The 23,022-nt window shown below is 52.1% G+C and overlaps 1 pseudogene; it reads left to right on the forward strand.

The window, feature by feature from the left end:
* The window catches only part of LOC136303688 (zinc finger protein 850-like), a 74,947-nt pseudogene extending 58,879 nt beyond the window's left edge, over positions 1-16,068 (forward strand).
* The last annotated feature ends 6,954 nt before the right edge of the window (positions 16,069-23,022 follow it).

Consider the following 23,022-nt stretch of genomic DNA (forward strand, 5'->3'; position numbering starts at 1 on the left):
TTGGCCACAATAACCCCTGAAATGTTATAGGCTGGGGATGGTGTGGCTGGACAGTGCCCAGGCAGAAAGGGACCTGGGGGGACTGGTGACAGCAGCTGGACATGAGACAGCAGTGTGCCCACATGGCCAGGAAGGCCAGTGACACCTGGCCTGGATCAGGAATGGTGTGGCCAGCAGGAGCAGGGAGGTCATTCTTCCCCTGTACTTGGCACTGGTGAGGCCACACCCCGAGTGTGTGTCCAGTTCTGGCCCCTCAGTTTAGGATGGACATTGAGATGCTCAAACACATCCAGAGGAGACAACGAGGCTGGTGAGGGGCTTGGAACACAAGCCCTGTGAGGAATGACTGAGGGAGCTGGGGTTGTTTAGACTGGAGAAAAGGAGACTCAGAGGTGACTTTATCACCCTCTACAATCTCCTGAAAGGTGGCTGTAGTCAGGTGGGGGTTGGTCTCTTTCACCAAGCAGCAAGCAACAGAACAAGAGGACACAGTCTCAAGCTGCACCAAGGGAAATACAGGTTGGATATTAGGAAAAGGTTTTCCATGGAAAGAATAATAAAGTACTGGAATGATCTGCCCAAGGAGGTGGTGGAGTCACATCCCTGGATGTGTTTAAAAAAAGACTGGATGTGGCACTCAGTGCCATAGTCTAGTTGACTTGTATGGGCATGGATTTGACTCCATGATCTTGGAGGTCTCTTCCAACCTAGTCATTCTGTGATTCTGTGAACCACTGACAAAACTGCAGAAGATTCTTAATACTATAGCTTTTCTTTTATTAAATCTTTTATCAGTAGATATGTTGCTCCTAACTACTTTATGCCTTTAGAACCACAGGTATTCATCATTATTTCATTTTAGTATTTATTATGCCTTTTGAACCCCATGTACAACAGACTAATGCAATTGAAAGTCATTTTCTATCCCAAATAGACCAAAAAAATTATTTCTTTATCCCGGTGAGACTAAATCTTGTGTGTCTGGTGTCCCATCTCACTCAACCACTCCAGGTATCTCCACAGGGGATTTCTGACCTGCTTGGCCATGGTGACACCCCCAAGCGTGGCCATTGGGGCCACTGTCCAAAGGTGTTTGGGACTGCTCGGATGTTCTTTAGCAGCAATGTCTGTCTTTTCTCTCTCTGTCTTTATCCTCTCTGTCATTACACTCTCTGTCTTTATTCCCTCTCTTTATTCTCTCTCTTGATGCCTGAAAAAGGCTGGAAATAAATCCCCATAGACTGGTGTCTATAGAGCAGGTATTTGTTTATTGCAGTGCTGGTGGTGAGGGGGATATCTCCACCTATCTCACCCACCCTTGTCATGTGCTGTGGTTTATTTACACAGTAATTATTGTTTAATATTGCCGCGTCATTATAACATCATGGTGAGGCGAGGGTCCGGAGTGACACAGGGTCCCCAGGCAGGTGCAAAGGAGAGCTGCTTTATTCCAAAACCCTGGCCTTTTAAAGCACTTATTATTAGCTACACAGTTTTAAATCGTAACAAACATATTTCAACCGACCACCGCACCCCACAATGTGAACAGGATATGGTTACATAACTTGTTTTTCTACCTTTGGTTCAGTTGAGCCACTTTCCCATAGCCCTCTTCTGCTTGGCCAAAGCAGGAGCCCTGAGCCATGATTTTACAATGCCTTCCCTTTGTAAGGTTGTACCTATACAACACATCATCAAACACATGCAGTTATGGTGTTCCTTGGTCTTTCTGGATCTAACCGGTCTAAATTCTCCATTTTGTAGCTATTTGGATTTACATTTGCCAATTTCCCATTAGTACATGCTGCTGCTTCCCAGTATAGCTATACTTGTCTATTTTGAAATTATTCACCTGCTGAGTTTCTGTTTATTTAAGTGTTAAGACACTAGTTAACAATACAGTAGCTATTACATTGTATAGAAAGGTATGATTCAGGTTATATAGATATAAAAAGTTATGATTCAGGTTATATTATATATTATATATCTTATAACTCAAACTGTATAAGCGTCTTGAAACTTTGGCCCAAGTTACATAGGCATCATTCTCTTTACTCTGTCTTTATTTGCACCTTCTTTATCCTCTCTATCTTTATTCTCTCTTATTCCCTCTCTCATTATTCTCTCTTTACTCTCTCTTTACTCTCTAGTCTCTTTATTGTCTCTTTCTCTCTCTTTACTCTCTTTATTCTCTCTTTACTCTCTCTTTATTCTCTCTCTTTACCCTCTCTCTGTTTTCTCTTTACTCTCTCTTTACTCTCTAGTCTCTCTCTTTATTGTCTTTCTCTCTCTTTATTCTCTTTACTGTCTCTTTATTCTCTTTATTCTGTCTTTCTCTCTATTCTCTCTCTATCCTCTCTCTACCCTCTCTCTCTCTGTTTTCTCTCTTTATTCTCTGTTTATTCTCTCTCTTTACTCTCCGTTTCTCCCCGCAGCCGAGCGGGGCTGGCGGCAGCCGCGCTCCCCTCAGAGCCCCTGAGGGCGGCAGCAATGGCGGCGCCGCTCCCTCAGCGCGGGCCCGGCGCCGGCGGGCGGGGAGCCCTCGGCAGCGCCCTGGCGGCAGCAGGGACCGAGCCCCGGCACCGGCCTCTGCCCCGTGGGGCCGCGGAGCCGAGGGGGACACGGGCAGGGCGCTCGGCGCCCTCGCCCCCAGCCCCGAAGCCCCTCTGGAAGCCGGCCCGGGGCTCGCCCCCGCCTCCTCCCAGGCCCTGCTGGGCCCGAGCTGTTGCTCAGCGCTGGGCGCGGATCTTGTGCTCGCCCCGAGCGGGGTTTGTTTGCGGCCCGGGGTGCTGAGGATCACTCGGGAAATGTCACTGCAAGGGCGGTGTTTAAAATGATCAGCCCCGGGGCTTCCTTTGTGCTGCGCCTTACGCCGCTGTTTTATTCCGCTTTTAGCGCCTGCCTGTGAAGAGAAGCCCCCCAGGAGAGCGAAGGCTGCTGAAGTCTGACATCCTTGCCCTAAGCAAGGGCACACTGCTGAAAAGATTACAGCTCTTCTCAGGGCACAGAGAAAGCTGACGCTGTTCCACTTGCTATTTGCTCATCCATCTCTGAATATACAAGAAAGCCCTGAAATGTCAGCTTTCAACAGAATGCCTTAGAGTGATGCTTCCTGTGCTGATGACGGTCTTTTAAACCCAGCCTTCTGCCTGACCTCTCCACTGTTGTCTCTCTCTCAAGGTTGTTGTCTCTTACCCCCTCCCATGGGCAGGCCAGTGTTCAGCCATCCCCAGGACAGCAGGGCCCCACCCCACCTCCCTGTGACCTGGGAAGACAAAAAGCATCACTCCAAATGTTCCCCCTTTCCTCCTTCTTCCAGGCATTTGGCCCTGGCAGTGGGGTTTGCTGCTGGTGTCTGTAGGAAGGAGACACCACTCTGACACTTTGGGGCCCATGGAACCAAGGAAGCCCCTGTGACACTGTGGGGCCACATGGAGCCAAGGGACCATTGTGACACTGTGGATCCGAGGAGACCATTGTGACACAACAAGGCCTCGTGGAACCAAGGAATCCAAAGGTGCAAAACATTCCTTGTGGGGTTCTGCCCTGGGGAAGGGGAACCTCATTAGTGGCAGCTTGGGCTTGGCACACCCTTGAGGAAGGTACCTGTTTGTGATGGGGAACCTTAGGAGGTTTAGATTGCTTTAAAAAAAAAAATAAAATAAAACACCTTTTTGCCTGTGTACAGCCAGTTCTCTGAACAAAGCAGATCCCAGGTGACTGAGCAGAGACAGGAGGGGGTTGGGGAATGTGGAGCAAGGTTCTCCACACTGGCTCAGACATCAAGGCACAGCTTCTCTGAGCAGGCCAGACCTGCTTAGGAGAGTCCCTGGATCAATACCAGTCAGTGAATGTTGCAATCACCTCTTCTCTAAAGAGAAAAATACACCCTTTAAAATAAGAATGTGTCTTTCTTAGAAGCTCTTTGAAATATTCCTCCATAACTGCAGTAGGAAAGCTCCCTAATGAACTGCACTACAACAGAGAGAGATCAGGGCAGAGCCATGGTGTGTCAGGACTTGTTTGATCTTAATGAGCCCCATGGTGCATTTGCTGCTGAGCCCTCATGGCCTGAGAGGAGATGGCACAAACCTTTCCAGGAGTCAAAGTCAGAGCACAAACCCAGAGTGTCTCAAGGAATTAATCAGTTCCACTGAGGTCTATCCCCAACACAGGCTCCTCATGGAGCCCTTGAAGGAGAAAATTGGAGGCCAGGATTGCACAAAAACCTCTCAGAGACTCAGTGTGGAAAGGAAAATCCAAAGTGCCTTAAACACCTTGAGTATCTCAAAGCATTAATGAGCCCCCTGAATGTTGTTACTGAGGAAGAATCTCAGGGGAGTAATTATAGCAGATAATTGGAGGCCATGAATGCACAAACCTCTCAGAGACTCCAAGGCAGAAGCAAAACCCAAAGTCCTTTGAAAAACCTGCAGGCCCTTAGAAGCCCCACCAGGGCCATTCCTGACCAAGGCTCCCCAGGGACTCCTTCCAGCAGATCCTTGAGGCCACTGGGATGGGAGGGGGATGCTGAGGGCAGGACAAGGGACTGACAGTGCCCAGCCTTGCTGAGGCTGTGCCAGGAGGCCCCAGGGCCTCAGGACAAGGTGTCTGCTCACAGCCCTTGGTGGCACAGAGGCTGCTGTGCCCCAGGACGCCCAGACTTGGCTTCTCTTTGTCCCCACCTGTCATCACTGCCTGCACTTCTCTGCTCTGGCTGGGGCCTGGGGACACTTTCTCGGTCATGCCCCTCAGCAGGACCCATTAAAACTTCAAGAAACTTTGGAGTTGCATTCTGACTGGGAGCTCAGGAGAGGTTTCTTCAGCTCCCTCTCAGGGACTGATGTTGAGAGCCTCAGTACAAACCCCAAGAGGGTCATGAAAGTCCTTGTGCTGTGTCTGTGCTGCCGAGCTGGGCCGGGTTCCTGGCACAGAGGCAGCTCCTGGCAAGGGCAGCGCTGCAGAGAGACAGCTCTGCCCAGGAGCAGCTCCTGTGCACAGCCCAGCAGGGCTGGGGCACTGCCTGCAGCCACCCCGGGACCAGCACACAGGCACTGAGGGGCTCAACTCAGCCTGGGCTGGCAGCACGGAGCAGAGCTCACTGAGGGCTCACTAGAGGAGAAATCCTCACAGTGTCGGGAACAGTCACTCTCTGGCTGGGGGAAGAGAAGCTGCAGCTCCTGCAGGGATCTCCTGAAGCTGGCACATCCCACAGCTCTGAGGCCCTTCCAGGAGGACTCTCAGAGTTGCTGCTGGGCAGGGATGTGGCCCTAGGGCAGGGCTGGGTGTCCCTGCTGCACCACCCGAGGCACAGCACAGGGCAGCTCCCTGCTGCCGGGCTCTGCTGCAGGGCTGAGCAGCCGGGGCTGCAGCCAGGGGTGCCCAGGGCTGTCGTGCAGAGCAGGGTCCTGCGGCCCAGGGCTCTGTGCTGGGCCACGGAAAGCTTTGCTGTCCCTCCAAAGTCACTCTCAGAACTCTCAAGAGGCTCCTTGTGTTCCTTGTTCCTCCAGGGCTCAGTGGGATCAGATCAGGGTCCCACTGCAGCCTACAAGAGACTCAGGTTTTGCTTGTTGGTGGCCAGCGCCCATCAGATGGTGAATGGTCTGTGCTGAACCTTCCTGGGGCTCTACAGCTTGTGCCAGGGCTGATGGCAGGGGAATGTTTGTCTGGAGGGATTTGAGAGCTGCCAGGAAAGCACAGGGGTCCTGCAGGGACAGCGTGTGCCAGGGATCAGCAGGGAGTGGAGCTCACTGGGCACAGTCCCTCTCCTTGTGATGCCACAGGTGCCAGAGCACATCACAGCCCTGCTCCTTGTGATTTCACAGGCACCAGAGGACTGTGAAATGTGTCCTCTCTCTGCTTGATGTCACAGGCAGGCACCAATGCACATCACAGCCATGCTCCACGTGTTGTCACAGCCACCAGAGCATATCACAGCACCGCTCCTTGTGATGTCACAGGCACCAGGGCTACCTGACAACCCTGCTCCTTGTGACATCAAAGGAACCAGAGAACATCACAGCCCATCTTCTTGGGATGGCACAGGCATCAGAGCACATCACTGTGGAAAATCAGACAGCTACAGAAGCTGAGCTGGGTGGCACCGGCAGACCCTTTGGCCCTGGTACAGTGAAAGCCGTGGGAGAGATAAACTCAAGGCAAGAACAAAAGTGAAGACACCATGTCTGATCACGCTGACCGCTCTGACGAGAGAGAAAGTAACAAGGCCATTGCTAGTGCAAGAATGTAAGAAGGACTTGATAATAGAAAAGATTGTGTTACTAAGGGAAACAAGGGCAAAGGGGTCTGAGTGGAAAATTTTGTACGGAACGTAGAGACCTATGAATACTGGTGAACTTGTGTACTAAACTGGCTTTGCTTTGCTGACGTAGCGGAGCCCGTGTCTCTCATTTCCTGCACATCACAGCCAGCCCCGCACCTTGAGACATCACAGGCACCAGAGTAAATCCCAGCCCTGCTCCTTGTGACATCACAGGCACCAGAGTAAATCCCAGCCCTGCTCCTTGTGATGTCACAGGCACCAGAGTAAATCCCAGCCCTGCTCCTTGTGATGTCACAGGTACCAGAGTAAATCCCAGCCCTGCTCCTTGTGACATCACAAGTACCAGAGTAAATCCCAGCCCTGCTCCTTGTGATGTCACAGGCACCAGAGTAAATCCCAGCCCTGCTCCTTGTGATGTCACAGGCACCAGAGTACCTGACAGCCCTGCTCCTTGCAATGTCATGGGCAGCAGTGCACATCACAGCCAATCCCTCTCCTTGTGATATCACAGGCACAAGAGCACATTACAGCCAGCCCCGCTCCTTCCGTTATCACAGGCACCAGAGCACATCAGAGCCCTGGTCACTGTGATGTCACAGGCACCAGAGAACATGACAGCTTTGTTCCTTGTGATTTCATGGGCACCAGAGTAAATCACTGCCCCACTCCTTGCAAAGTCACAGGTGCCTGTGACATCTCAAGGAGCAGGACTGGCTGGGAGGTGTTCTGTTCTGGCTGTGAAATCACAACGTGCAGAGGTTCCAAAGGAAAAAGAACACTCTCCCCCAGTTCCCTCACTACCAGTTCCTCCCAGCTACTTCCAGCATGATCCCGTTTGCTCACAACCATTCCTAGTCAGCCTCAGTGTAGTCACTCACTGCCAGTATGATCCAAGTCACCTCCAGCATGATCCCAGTTCCTCCCAGTATAAGCCCAGTTGCTTCCAATCAGCCCCAGCACACACCCAGTCACTCCCAGTTCCTCCCAGTTGCTCCTAGCATGATCCCAGTTGCTCACAGCTGCTCCTGGTCACACTCAGCATGATCCCAGTCAATCCCAGTATATCCCATTTGCCCACAGCATCGTCTTAATTGGCCCTGCAGGCTCCTACTCATTCCCAGTATGATGCCAGTATGATCCCAGTCTCCCTCGGTGTGATTGCAGTCTCCCCCACCATGGGCTAAGCTCCTCCCAGCACGATCCCCATATAACCCAGTCACTCCTAGTGATACAGCTCCTGGGATCCCCCAGCCCTCTCTGTGTTCCCCCCTCCCGGGAGGAGCCCCAAGGGCTGGAAGTGCCCAGCCAGGGTCCCCAGCAAGGCCCAGTTTGGATGTGCAGCACCCAGTTTTCCCAGTTTCCCTCTCCTTTTCCCCGGGCCGGGTTCCCCCCGGCCCCAGCGGGTGGGAGCAGCCGAGAGCCCCGCGCTGCCCATCCCGACCTGTCCCGGCTCCATCCCCGCTCCTCCCGCGGCCGCCAGGGCTTCGGGAACGGGGCACCGGGGTGTGCCTGCTCCTGGGGGAGGAGGAGGGCTGGGAGAGGAGAGATGGAGAAGGAGAGCGAGAAGGGATGGAAGTACGGGAAGGGGGTGGGGTTAGGGAGGAGGAGGAGGAAGGATGGAAGGGGAGGAGCCGGAGAAGGAAGAAGAGGAGGGACAAAGGAGGGTCAAGAAAAGGAGAAGGACCACGAGGTCGAGCGCTCTCTGAATTCACAGCCCTCGGCCCGTGGCATCATCACGCCCCATCCCAGAGGTGACCGGGGAGGGGGAGCTCGGCCCAGATATCCTGGGTGGTCCCTGGGTTGGGTTTTTTCGGAGGGGATATTTTGAGAATGAAAAACTCCAAAGTTGAGCGGAAAATGCCCCTTGAGGGGACACTGGGGGGTCCCAGTGTTGGCTGCCGTCAGAGGCAGCCTGGAGGAGCAGAGCCCTGTGTCCCCCAGGAGCCCAAAGTGGGGAGCCCAGAGAGGGGGAAGCGCCACCATTGGCGGGACCCTCAACAGCCTGGAGAGGGGCAGGGGGGACTCCTTGGACCCCCTGCACCCCAAAGCAGAGAACTGCGGGAGAATGGACTCTGGGACCCCAAAACCCCCCAGCATCCCTAAACGGGGAGACACGAGAGGGGGGAGTTTTTTGGATTTCTGGGGAGGGTGGGAACCAAGTAGACAAGGGACCTCTAATACAAGCCTGACTCCCAGCAGCTGGGACAGGGGGTAACCCCCGAACACCAAAGGGGAGAGGCCAGAGACAGAGAATTCCTGGGAGGCATTTTCAGGACTGAATCTTGGTGTTTGGGAGGTTTTTATGGACCCCAGATGTCTGGTCACTTCCGGAGATGGACTTGGGCAGAGGGACCTTCAAAGTCAATGTACTCATCCTGTGTTTTTCACCTAATCAGGATTTCCCATTCCCAAACCTTGGCTAGAGAAAGGAGAAGGCTGTGAGGAAGAGGAAGATGCCCTGGGAGCCCCAGGCAGGTGAGGAAGTCACTGCTCCTTTTCCCCTCTCTCCTGCTCCATCTCCCAGCCCAGCATGGCCCCAGCTACAGGACAACCCCGCACCGACGCCGTCCTGCTCAGGACAAACTGAGGGGATCTCTGTCCCCGTCCTTCTGGCACAGAGGCAAATCCCATCCTCTCCTTTTCCTTCCTCCCCCAGACAAAGAGCTGAGGATGGAGACCAGGGAGGACAAATCGCCTCAGCAGGACCTCATGGAAGAGGCTGTTTTGAGCAGCTCCACGGCGCAGGAATCCAACAGGGAGGAAAAGCCCCAGAGATCCCACATGAAGAGGGGCTCCAAACCCATCCCAGGGTGCTCTGAGGAGGAAAGACCAAACCTGTGCTGGAAAGGCAGCTGGAGATCCAGCTGGATCTCTGAGCTTGTCCATGAGCAGGCTCATGATGGGGAGAAGCCCCACAAGTGCTTGGAGTGTGGGAAGAGCTTCAGGCGAAGCTTCCACCTGATCCGCCACCAGATGATCCACACCGGGGAGAGGCCCTGCGAGTGTCCTGAGTGTGGGAAGAGCTTCAGAGACAGCTCCCACCTGATCCGCCACCAGATGATCCACACTGGGGAATGGCCCTATGAGTGCTTGGAATGTGGGAAGGGCTTCAGTGAGAGCTCGAACCTGATCGTCCACCAGATGATCCACTCTGGTGAGAAGCCCTTCGAGTGTGGGGAATGTGGGAAGAGCTTCAGCCAGAGATCCAGCCTTATTGTCCACCAGAGAATCCACACTGGGGAGAGGCCCTTTGAGTGTGGGGAATGTGGGAAGAGCTACATCCAGAGCTCCAACCTGATCAGCCACCAGAGGACCCACACTGGGGAGAGTCCCTATGAGTGCTTGGAATGTGGGAAGACCTTCAGCCGGATCTCCCACCTGTCCTCCCACAAGAAGATTCACACTGGGGAAAGGCCCTACGAATGTCCCAAGTGTGGGAAGAGGTTTCACACCAGCTCAGACCTCCTCATACACGAGCGGATTCACACGGATGAGAGGCCATTCCGCTGTCCCGAGTGTGGGAAGGGATTCAAGCACAACTCCACCCTCATCACCCACCAGCGCATCCACACTGGGGAGAGGCCCTACGAGTGTCCCCAGTGTGGGAAGAGCTTCTCCTGGAGCTCATCCTTGAGACACCACCAACAGAGCCACTGGTAAGGGAACCCCTGTGAGTGCCCTGACTGTGGGAACAGCTTTGTGCACTGCTCCAACTTCATCCCCCATTAGAGGACCTACATTGGGCAGAGCCCTGGTGACCCACATTCCCAGTGGAATTCCCACCTGGCAGGTGGTCTCCACACTCTCCTGGATTCCCATGGGCACCTGGATGAACCCAAGGGCAGGAGCATCCATCAGTAGTCAAATCGACATTGGAAATTCACTGGGAAGATCTGATTTTCTAATTTTACAGCCTAAAAACCTTGACTGCTCTGTCCAATTGTTTCTTCTGGTGGCATCAAGCAGTACTGGATGATCTTGATGATCTTTTCCTACCTGAATAATTTCCATCTTTATCACATCAAAACACCCAGAACCAGGGTAAAAATAAAGAAATTTAGTAAAGGGATCTAAAGCAGCCCTGTTTTACCAGGATTTGGGGGTGCATTTGGGGTTGGTTCACTGGATTTTTTGGGATTTGTGGGGGTTGCCCAGGCTGGGCGGACAGGGCCACAATTTCATACGTGTGTGCGCAGAATGTGTCCACCTGAGCTCAGCTGTTCTCCAGGAATTCTGGTTGTCTGTCCCAGTCCCTGGCGGGGGTCTCCCCATTTTGGGGTGTGCTCCCCAAAGTGCCCAAATCGCTGCTGAAGTGCCCGAGCTGCTCCTGGCTGGGGATGTTCCTGTGCACCAACCTCTCCTGGTCAGTGCCATGGAGCGCTGGGAGGAAGTTTGGGGGGATCGTGGGGGAACTAGGAGAGGCTTTTGTGGCTCTTGGGGCCATTTGTGGTGCTCGGAGGGGGTTTGGGGGGCTTTTGGGGCAGTCTGTGTGACAGTTTTGGTGGTCCTGGCCAGGCTGTGTGGCTTGGAGAGAATTTGGATGAGACTTGGGGGAGATGGAAAGGGGTTCTGGTGGTTCTTGGGGCCATTTATATGGCAAGAAGCATTTGGGGGGGTCCTGGCCAGGAGCTGGGGGGGTGGTTTGAGGGTTCCAGGAGTGTCTGTGGGGCTGGGAGGGGGTTTTCGGGCAGATGTGACCCCCCTCCCCAGACCCCCAAAGCTGCCAGCAGACCCCACCCCCCAAGATGCTGCTGGGGGTGGGGGTGTCCATGCTGGGGTTCATCCTCCTGGCGCTGCAGGAGAAGGTGAGGGGCGTCCCCAGGGCCCGTGTGTGTCCCCCAGAGCGTGTGGGACCCCCCATGCCGGTGTCACCCCCTTTTCCCTCCCCACAGGGCTCCTGCCCCAGCTCCTGCTGCCCCCGGGGGGAATTTGGGGAGGGGGCAGAGGGGGTGCGCAGCCCCCGGCGGGGGATGACCCCGGCCCAGCCCCTTTGTTTAGCACCAAGCTGGGCTTGGGGCTGCAGGGGGAAGAGGCCCAGGGGAAGCAGATCCTGCAGGTGGGACAGGGCTTGGGCTCAGGGCAAGGTCCTGCCCTGCACACCTGGCTCAGGTGTGACCCTGCCCCGGGAAGGGAGCGGGACATTCCCATCCCCACGGATCCTATCCCCAAAATACCACTTTTGGGATCCCTCATCCGTCTCTGCAGTCCCCCCTCCAACATCTCCAGGCCTCTGGGAAGAGCTCAAGGGGATGGAATTTCCCAACCAGCAAGGCCCAGTGTGGATGTGCAGCGCCCAGTATTCCCAGTTTCCCTCTCCTTTTCCCCGGGCCGGGTTCCCCCCGGCCCCAGCGGGTGGGAGCAGCCGAGAGCCCCGCGCTGCCCATCCCGACCTGTCCCGGCTCCATCCCCGCTCCTCCCGCGGCCGCCAGGGCTTCGGGAACGGGGGAGGAGGAGGAGGGGGGAGGGAGGAAGAGGCGGAGCGGCAGCGGGAAGCGGGAGGAAGAAGAGCAGAGGAGGGAACCCGCAGCCCCCCGGGACCATCGGCCCCATCCCGCAGGTGCCCGGGGAGGCGGAACTCGCCCCAGATATCCCGGGTGGGGTCCCTGGGTTTGGTTTTTTTGGGGGATGTTTGGGGCTTGCAGGGCTCCCCCCTCGGGGGACATGGCGGAGTCCCTGAGAGGTGTTTTTGGGGGGTCCCGGTGTCGGCAGAGCCCCGGCGGGGGCCGGGGGAATGCGGGTCCCCCCAGGTGGGGGTTGGGCTTCCCGGGCCGGGCCCTCCGAGCTCTGCCGGGGCCACGTGGGGAGCGGCGGGACCGGCGGGGGGACACCGGGTTTGGGGAGCCCGGCAGAGATCCGGGCTTTGGGGACCCCCTGAGCGGGACCCCAGAGACAGGAGAGCCCCAGGAGCCCAAAGCGGGGACCCCGAGAGGGGGGGACCCCTGGGATTGCCGGGACCCCGTTGGGGGGTGCTGGGGCTGGAGGGGCGGGATGGCCGGGAAAGGGGTTCGGGGCTCCCGGTGCCGGCAGCGGCTGCTCCCAGGATGAGCCCAGTCAGTCCCAGTATGATCCTGATCACTTCTCACTCCCTCTAGGATCCCTGTTGCTCCCAGTATGAGCCCAGTGAGTCCCAATATGGGCCTGGTCCCTTGCCCTCACTCCCTGCCTGATCCCAGTATGACCCAGTCACTCCCAGTCATTTCCTATTACGTTACAATTTGCCCCCAGCACGGTCCCAGTTCCTGCGAGTTCCTCCAGCTTTTGTGCAGTGTATTCCCAGTTCTCCCAGTTGCCCCTAGTACAGTCCCGGTAATTCCCAGTATGATCCCAGCCTCTCCCAGCAGGGCTCCAGTCACTCCCACTTGCCCCCAGCACATTCCCAGTGGCTCCCAGTGTGGTCCTAGTCCCCACCTGCATGGTCTCAGGCATTCCCAGTATATCCCAGTTGTCCTGAACATTCTTGTAGTCATTCCCAGGCACTCCCAGCTACCCCAGTGTGGTTCAGATGCCCCCAGTTTTATCCCAGCCACTCCCAGTGCATCCCAGTTGTTACCAGCATGCATCCTATCATTCACAGTTGCTCCCAGTTCCTCCCAGTGTGGGAGCAGTTGGCTCTCAGCATGGGCCCTGTAGTTCCCGGTAACCCCCAGTCTGGGTCTAGTCACGCCTTAATCCATAATCCCAGTATGATTGTAGCCAATCCCAATATGATCCCAGTCACTTGCAGTCTAATCCAGTCACTCCCAATCGCTACCAGGATGAGGCCAGTGGCCCCCAGTTGCTCCCTGTCAATGGCAGCATGACCCCAGTAGCCTCCAGTATGATCCCTGTGATTCCCTGTCTATCCCAGTATATCCCAGTCACTCCCAGTTGTCCTCAGTTGCTTTCAGCTTGATCCCAGTTGCTCACAGCCACTCCCAGTCACCCTCAGTGTGGTCCCAGTTGCTGCCACTATGATCCACTATGATCCCAGTCTACCCCAGCATGGCCCAGCTGCTCCCATTGAAATCCAGTAGTATCCCAGTTTCCCCCAGCATGGTGCCAGTTGCTTCCTGTTCCTCCCAGTTGTGCCCAGTTTCCCCTGGTATAGTCCCAGTCCTGTCCCCATATAATCCCAGTCCCTCCCAGCATGGTCCCAGACATTTCCAGTTGCCCCCAATGTACACTGTGTCAATCCCATTCACTCCCAGTAGCCCCCAGCATGGTCCCAGTTCTGCCTAGCATGGTCTTGCCTGTTCCCAGTGTGGTTCCAGTCATCCCAGTGTGGTTAACAGACCCTCCCAGTATATCCCAGTTGCCCTCAGCATGCTCTTAGCTATGCCTAGTCGCTCCCAGCTGCCCCACTAAGGTTCCAGTTACCCCAGTACAAACCTGTCCCTCCCAGTGATGCCACTCCTGGGATCCCCCACCCCTCTCTGTGTTTCTCCCTCCCAGCTCTCCTGAGAGGAGCCCCAAGGGCTGGAAGTGCCCAGCCAGGGTCCCCAGCAAGGGTCAGGGGCAGCTGACTCTTGGGGAACAGGGAATGGGGCATCGAGGGTGTCGCTGCTCCTGGGGGAGGAGGAGGAGAGATGGAAGAGGAGGGACAAATGAGGATCAAGAAAAGGAGAAGGAAGGAGGAGGTCGAGAGCTCCCTGAATTCACAGCCCCCCAACACATGGGAGAATCGCCCCCCACCTCCCCCACCAATCCCGCAGGTGACCGGGGAGGGGAGCTGGGCCCGGATATCCTGGAGGGGTCCCTGGGTTGGGTTTTTCTGGGGGGAGGGATGTTTGGAGAATAAAGATCTCCAGAGGTGAGTGGAAAATGCCCCTGGAGGGGACATTGGTGGGTCCCAGTGGTGGCTCCCAGCAGAGGCGGCCTGGAGGAGCAGAGCCCTGTGTCCCCCAGGAGCCCAAAGTGGGGAGCCCAGAGAGGGGGCAGCACCATGATTTGTGGGACCCTCAACAGCCTGGAGAGGGGCAGGGGGGACTCCTTGGACCCCCTGCACCCCAAAGCAGAGAATTAGGGGAGAAAGGACCCTAGGATCCCAAAAGCCCCTGGTGTCTCTAAATGGGGAGATAGAAGAGGGAGTAGGTTTTCAGATTCCTGGAACCTCTGGCAGCCTGGACAGGGAGGAATCCCAGAACCCTAAAATGGAGAGACCAGAGACAGGGAACTCCTAAGAGGTTTTTTCAGGGCAGATTTTTATGGACATATGATGCTGACTTCTAGAGATGGACTTGGGCAGGGGGACCTTCAAACCCAAGGTGCTCACATCTTGTTTTGCCTGCAAACCAGGATTTCCCATTCCCAAACCTTGGCCGGATGGAGGGCGAGGCTGTGAGGAAAAGGAAGATGCCCCAGGACAGCCAGACAGGTGAGGAGGAAGTCAGTGCCCCTTTTCCCCTCTCTCCTGCTTTGTCTCCCAGCCCGGCATGGCCCCAGCTGCAGGACAAACCCCCTGCCAGTGATGAACTGGGGGGAATCTCCTTCCCCTTTCCCTCTGGCACGGAGGCAAATCCCATCCTCTCCTTGTCCTTCCTTCCCCAGACAAGGAGCTGAGGATGGAGACCAGGGAGGACAAATCCCCACAAAAGAACCTCGTGGAAGAGGCTGATTTGAGTGACTCCACGGGGCAGGAATCCAATGGGGAGGAAAATCTCCAGAGATCCCACGGGACAAGCTCCAGCCCCAGCCCAGGGAGCTCTGAGGAGGAAAGACTCACCCTGTGCCAGGAAGGCAGCCAGAGATTGAGCCAGAGCTCTGAGCTGGTGGTCCATGAGCTGTTTCATGAAGAGGAGAAGCCCCACAAGTGTGGGGAATGTGGGAAAAGCTTCAACTGGAGGTCCCGCCTGATCCGCCACCAGATGATTCACACTGGGGAGAAGCCCTACGAGTGTCCTGAGTGTGGGAAGGGCTTTAGAGACACCCCTGGATTGATCATCCACCATCGCATCCACACCGGGGAACGGCCCTTCGAGTGTGGGCAATGTGGCCAGAGCTTCAACCGGAGCTCCCACCTGACCTCCCACCTGAAGATCCACACTGGGGAGAGGCCCTACGAGTGTTCTGAGTGTGGGAAGACATTCCAGACCAGCTCCCTTCTCCTCGTACACCAGCGGATTCACACGGATGAGAGGCCATTCCGCTGCCCCGACTGCAGGAAGGGCTTCAAGTACAACTCCCACCTCGTCAGGCACCGGCGCATCCACACTGGGGAGAAGCCCTACGAGTGTCCTGAGTGTGGGAAGAGATTCAGAACGAGCTCAGTCTTGAATCAGCACCAATGGAGACACCGGTAAGGGAAGCCCTGCGAGTGCCCCAGCTGCAGGAGGAGCTTCATCCTCTGCTCCAACTCCATCCCCCATCAGAGCACCCACGCTGGGGAGAGCCCTGGTGAGCCACATTCCTGGTAATCCAGGTTGGGAAGACACCTGGCTGGTGGTCACCACATCCTCCTGGATCCCCATGGGCACCGGGATGAACACAGGGGCAGGCACATCTGTTGAGACTCAGATCGACATTGGAAGTTCATTGAGAAGAGCTGATTTTTTACCTTGTCTTGGTTTGAAAGACAGGTGTCTGCTGAGGAAAGCAGGAGCCTCCCTTGGAATGGAAAATGTAAACCCCCTCCCTCCAAATTATTATAATTTTGAAATTAAGGAGCTCTCAGGCAAAGGTATGAGAATAGGAATAACTGTTCTTTAGTGGTGTGTATAATAAAGCAAACAAACAACAGCTACAGCATTAACAACAAACAGAACCACAAACCCAGTGACCCCTTCTTGGCCGTGGGCACTTTCCCCTGATTCCCCTAGAGCCGCAGGGGTGCTGTGGTGTGAGCTCGGGGAGCATGTGGTAATAATGGCAGCTTGACCAAGATAGGAAGGGATGAAGAGAGGCTTTTCTTCACAAACCCCTGGGGCAGTCAATCCCAGGGCCCCAGCAGCAAGCTGGGCTGGCACCTATATGTAGAGTTATAATCCAATTAGTTTTAGTAAGTTGACAATATGGGGATAGAGAGTAAAATGTCCTAAAGTAACTTTAGGATGCTTATATCCCCAGTCATCTGTTCTGTATATTCTGTATGTGTTCTGTGTCTTTAAAACTAGCTCTAAAAACAAAACAAACAAAAAAACCCCACACACAATTTGTTTTAGAAAAACAGCATTCACTCCTACACATTTTTTTCTCTAAACCCTATGTATTCATCAAAAACACAACAACCAAACAAAAACCTTTTCTTTTTGCTTTTAGTTAGTTTAGCTAGCTGAAGCAAACAAGCTCCCTAAACTGTTTTTTTTTCCCTTAAAATTGTTTAAACCTATCCTAAACTAAAACCACCAAAAAACACCAAAATCTCGCACCTACAACCCACCAAAACCTAAACCTCAAAAAAACCCTAAAAAAACCTAAAACGAATAAAAAAACTAAGTATAACTCTAAGTGTAACTACATACAGGCAGGGGTGTGGGGCTACAGTGCAGGGAAAGGTTGGAGCAGTGCACAAGAAGCAGCGGGGTGGGGCAGCAGGGGCCTGGCTCCCAGCAGGGCAAGGAGAGGCAAACTCAGGGTCAGGGCACCCGAGCAGATGGTGCTAGGTCTGTCTTTTAATGAGTAACACTTGATAAACAAGCACTCACTTTAAAATTTCAAAGGTTTATTGAACCTTAACAAAAGGAGAAAGGGACAGCACTGGGAGCGCGGCCGACTGCCAGAGGCTCATCCACAAAATGGCAGCTCCACTTTTTATACCCCTGGTATGACATCAGCCAACCCTGGGCCCTCCCAAAGTCTGCCGCTCAACTCTTCTTTGCCATCCAAAAATGGAGTCCTTCTTGCAGCGTGACTGGAGGTGAGGTGCTGTCATGCCAGGCCTCCCCAGTACGAGCTTTCCCCATTCCCAGCTGCCCCATGCAAGGGTCCGTGGCCTGGAGACCCCCGCACAGCCAGGCTGGTGTTTCCGTGCCTGGTGCTTCCAGCAGCCTCTCCCCACCTCTTGTGCACTTCGTGTCTTGCCTCCAATCTGACACATTCCAAATCCACCCAACTGTCCAATGTCCTCAAGCTCCAACAGACTCAGGTACAGATCTTGGCAGTGCTGACCAGAGCTGAGGTGCCTGCACTCAGATTATGGGCAATCTGGCCATCCCACTTATGAGGATGGTGCCTTTTCAAACCAGTTATGAGGATGGTGCCTTTTCAAACCAGTTATGAGAACAGTGCCTTTTCAAACCAGTTCTCCCAAGTCTGACTCTCGCACTAACCACACTCCCAGACTGCATCCCACTCACACCCCAAGCACACTCCCGGACTCCGTCTCCCCCTCGCACAATACTCTCAATCCTCCAGATCTTTCCATCTGCAGTTTTTCAGAGGGCCTTTCCCCTTCTTCCCCCTCCTCTTTATCCTTATTTGGTCCTTTATTGTCCCCGAGGTGTCGACCTGCAAATCAGCAATGACCCCAGGAGAAGCCAATCGAGCCGCGAGATCAGGGGGTGGAACTCTCGTCGAAAATCTCCTAGGGCCATGGAGACGAGGTTTTAATGCCAGATGAGTCCCCAGTTGTGAGAAACGACCGCTCACTTTAAAATTTCAGAGCTTTATTAAACCTCAACAAACACAACAAAGGACTGAATAAGGAGAAAGGACCAACCCAGACTGTCCAGTGGCAGCAATACAGAAAGGGGCAAAGGGGGCTGTAGAGAGAACTGGGGGTGTCCAAACAACAAACTACAATAACACAACCATACATCAACAGAACTTCTTTTAATGTACACACAGTATTCATCCGATAATTGTGAGAGCCAATCATCATACTACTCATCTCTAACAGTGAGGTAGGTGATGATGATGAGGTCCCAGTGCAGTGGCTGCTCTCACGAGCAGAGGATCACCCCATGGCAGAAGAAGCAGCTCTGGGCTGGGCTCTGGCAGCAGCAGGGAATTCCTTACCCCAAGCAGCAGCTCCGACCTTCCTCCTCTTGAGAGGAATGACAGACTTGTCTTTACAAACAAGCAGTGGATCTGCTGGTAGATAAAACCAGCACTGAGAGATGAAAGAAACAATGGGGAGGATTCCACTGATTGATGAATGGAAAACAAGATATTTGCCATTACAAACAAACTGTATGTTTGCTGATAAATGAAATTGGATATTGAAAGATGAAAGAAACAATGGGGAAACCCCATAAATTCTGTAAGAATTAAAAATTAAAAGGGGGGTTATACATTCAAGGGGAATTTTAGGTATTAGGCACTCCGGGAAGTCTGTAACTCTCAAGTACCTCAGCCAATGGAGAAAGAGAGAGGGAAATGCGGCCGGGAAATGAGGATAAATAGGAGGCTGTATCCTCCAAAAGTTTGAGGGACCCCAGGGGAAATGCCTCATGGTCTCTCCCTTTATTCGAATAAGGAAAAAGGATTCCTCTGTCGGCTTTTTGGACAGAAACCTCTGATGTTTGTGGAATAATTTTCCTAACACTCTGAAGCCAAGAGAGAGAGAGCCAGCAGCTGCCCCAGCCCCATCTTTTACCTGCCCGATTCTCTCGATATCTCTGCCCCTCAGAAAGAAATTCTTAAGTAAAAGAAGTGCAACCAGATGCTCTCTTCCCCTGAGCTTGATCACTTCTTTCATTTTCTTAAGTGCCCAGTTGTTAGTGTTTCCTAGCAAGAAATGGGAAAAAAAATCTATAAAAAGGAACAAAAGGAAGAAAACCCAAACTTTACACCCTAAAAAACATGCCCCATCCAATTGTTTCTTCTGGTGACATTGAACAAAGCTAAGATGATCCTTGGAGGTCTTTTCCAGCCTAAATAATTTCCATCTTTATCCCATCAAAACACCAAGAACTGGGGTAAAAAATAAAGAAACAAAGAGATCTAAAGCTGCACCATTTTACTGGGATTTTGAGGTGAATTTGGGATTCAGAGGAGTCTTCAGGAGGATTTGGGTGTTGTAGGGCTCTAAAGCCAGGCAGATGGGGCTATATCTCCTAGTTGTGCTGGCAGAACGTGTCCCCCTGAGCCCGGCTGTTCTCCAAGAATTCTGGTTGTCTGTCCCAGTCCCTGGCCTGGGTCTCCCCATCCAGGGTGTCCCCCCCACAAGTGCCCAAATCGCTGCTGAAGTGCCCGAGCTGCTCCTGGCTGGGGATGTTCCTGTGCACCAACCTCTCCTGGTCGGTGCCATTTGGGGACTGGGAGGGGTATTAGGGACTCCTGGGAGCACTGGGAGGAGGTTTGGGGGGCTTTTGGGACAGTCTGTGAGGGGGTTTTGGTGGTCGTGGCCAGGCTGTGTGGCTTGGAGAGAATTTGGGGGAGATGGAAAGGGGTTTTGGTGGCTTTTAGGGCTATTTATATTGCAGGGAGTGTTTGGGGGAGTCCTGGCCAGGGCCTGTGGGGTGGTTTGAGGTGTCTGGGAGTGTCTGTGGGGCTAGGTGGGGGTTTTAGGGCAGATGTGACTCCCCCCCAGACCCCCAAAGCTGCCAGCAGGCAGCCTCAGTGGCCAGCAGCACCCCAGACACAGCCCGCAGCCACAGGCACATCCAGCTGCTCCTCAAGGTGCCAAGCGGGGCACACAGACACACCCCGGCACAAGAGGAGCCACATTCACCTGCTCCCGAGTCCCCACGGAAGGAATAAGAGCTTGACTCAGCCAATATATCAAGCAACAATTGATTTATTAATTCGGTAATTCAAACGATAAAATGTGAGCAAAGCAGCGTGCTGGGTACAGTGGGGGGGTTTCCCCTCCAGCTGCACACCGAATGCTGATTTTTGCTGGTATTTTTTTTGTGGTTTCCTCCTAGTTTCTATTTGTGAAGTCCGATTTCCATACCCCATTGTGATCAGTTCCTATTGCTGACGTCGAATTTCTATCACCCCAAGGTTGTAAATTAGTGATGGTGATGTGCAGTTTCCCGTGCCCAGAATCATACGTCGGTGATGGTGAGGCCCAGCTCCTCTTTCCAGGGCCATAAATCAGTGATGGTGATGTTTGGCTTCCCCTCCCAGGAGCATGCATCTGTGATGATGGGATCCAGTTTTCCTTTCCAGGACCCTCAATTTTTTTAACTTTTTTTTTTTTCCTTAAGATAAGCTCACTTCCTTCTTTTATTTAGGTGATTACCACTTTTTTAAATCCTAAAGCTGTAGTTCAAAACCTCTCACTACAAAGCAGCTCAAAGCTTACAATAATTTTGTTTCAAAGCAAATAATAATACTTATGCATTCTTCTATCCTACATGCTAAAGGCCTAAAAAAACCCTTAAAACTTATATTGTGAGAACGTTAAAACTCACATCATTCACTTATAAGCATGCAAAATATTTGTCCAAAAGCCTCTTTCCATGCTTTTTTTCCATTTGTTTATTAAAACTCATTTTTATAACTGTCCCGTGGCCTCATTCGACATATTTCACAACAACTACACCGGCCACCTTTTTTGTTTTACCTGAGAGGAAGCACAACCGCACGTTTCACACCCACAGCGGGGCTGCCCCTGTGCTCCTGCAGGCCTGCACAGCTCTTTCCTCTTTCCTGGCACAAAATCCCCTCGGGCAGCTTCCCTGGAGCCCTCTGCGACTGCTACCCGGGGTCTCAGCTCCTTAGACCTCTGTGTGCCAAAGACTCCAGGAGGTACCTGGGAGGAGTCTCAGGAAGATCCTGGAGGATGCAGGTTCACTGCAAAAGCGGAAAGTGATCAAGGTCAGCTTTCCTGGAGCAATCTGGGGCTGCCAGACAGGATTTGTTGTCCTGAAACTGGAGGTTGAGACTGAGAGATGCCTGGGAACAATGTCAGGTTGATTCACAGAAGATCCAGTTTCCAAAAATCATCTCAGGTACCTGCCTTGGAGCTGTTATAGATACATACTATAAAGTTGGCTTTTCACAAATACTAAAATGAATGCTACATGTATAACATGGGAAGGTTTTACTGTATTCATCTAGTTTCTTTTATTATTAAAAGGGTTTAGAAATGGTGATGTGATGAATGTGTCTATTTTTTGCGGGGGTTGTGGCATAGTGTTAAAGACTGTTTTCACAACATCTAAACTGGCTAAACCAGGAGGATGAAGAGGGTCCTCCGGCATTCCTGAATTATCCAGATGAAGACAGTGGTGAATCAAAGCTCCAAGAAGGAATTTATTGAACCTGTGCTAGCAGAGGAATGGAGCCACTCGCAGAAGGGTCTGCAAGATAAAATGGTTCGGGGGGAGTTAAAACTGAACAGAGAGAATTCAAACTCAAGAGGAATGTTTGAATCATGCACTAGGATCTATTGAATGTGTAACAATTCTGTATCCTAATTGTCTTTTTATTAAACTTCTTAAATTTTACCAAGAAAGCAAACCTCGTTTTTCACACCCTCTTGCTGTGTTTCTGTTTTGCCTTCTCCTGTTCCCCTCCTGTTGTGTTTCTTTTTCACTTTCTCCTGTTCCCCTCTTGTTGTGTCCCTGCCCTTGCAGCTCCTGCAGCCTCCAGGGCCACTTTTCCCCTTCGGGTGGTCCCGATGACTCAGGGAAAGGATGTGGGAAACGGATTTGTAGAGAATTCTCAAAGCCTGACGGAAGGCTCACACAGTATATGTGTCTGTATGCAAACTCTGAGATAAGAAATGCTGACTTAGAAATGCCATGGAATAGGACGGACGTTGTTGAGAGAGAAATGGAACTGGAAACAAGTTTCAAATGATGGCCTTGCAAATAAGACTGGATACTTTGGAGAAATTAAACTTTGAAAGATGCATTGTAGTAGGACCCACGAGGAGTAATTTTGGATGATTGGCTTTAAGGCATTACAGCATTGTGTGGCAAAAGCTGACAGGCCAAAAAACCCTTATAATGTGTTGTAATTAGGAAATAGTTTGGCTCCTGATTGTGATGGCAATAATTATAACATCTGTACTGTCTCACCCTTCACACGAGACTGAAAATGGAATAAAAGTTTTTAAAACGCCTCTCAGCTGCCCCATCTCTGGGTCAGAAAAGGGATAATGTGACAAAATCCTCTGCCCAGCTTAGGATGGAGGGGTCCCCGTGTCCAGAGCTGCTCGGGCCAGCAGGACAGGACTGAGCGTGGACACAGGATATGCCCAGAGCACAAGGCTGGTGTTGCTGGTAATGTTAAATTAAATACAGCCTAGTAAGATTTCACACAACTGAATAAAATCTAAATTGAAACTCGTACAACTCACATTTTATACCGTTCAGTACCGTTTACTACAACTGACATTTAAACAAATGCAGCTTAAAAGTTTACAACATCAATTGCAATTTAAATTGAAATTCATACAACTTAAAATTAATACAAGTAAATCTAACTTACTGGAATGTAAGCCTTATTTCATATAACTTAAAGTTAATGCAAGTAAATACTATTTAAATTTAAACTGATACAACTTAGTTTTATGCAATTAAACAATAGTTAATAGAATTTAAATTCACATAACCTAAAGTTAATGCAACTAAATACTGTTCAATACCATTGAAAGTAATACAACTTAAATTTACACAACTAAATACAGTTTAATACAATAGCAATTTAAACTTATCCAATTTAAAATTACTACAAGTAAATACAAATGAATGCAATCTGAATTGAAATTTGCAAACTAAAGTTAATGCCACTAAATACTACGTAATACCATTTAAATTTAAAATACAAGTTATATTTATACAGTTAAATATAATTGACTACAATTTAAATTTACATTAATACAACTTCAAGTAATACAATGTAAAATGAGATTGCCATCTATCAGA

The sequence above is a fragment of the Chamaea fasciata genome, unplaced genomic scaffold (assembly GCF_029207755.1).
Source record: "Chamaea fasciata isolate MVZ Bird 193981 ecotype frontalis unplaced genomic scaffold, bChaFas1.0.hap1 SCAF_40, whole genome shotgun sequence".
NCBI lineage: Eukaryota > Metazoa > Chordata > Aves > Passeriformes > Sylviidae > Chamaea > Chamaea fasciata.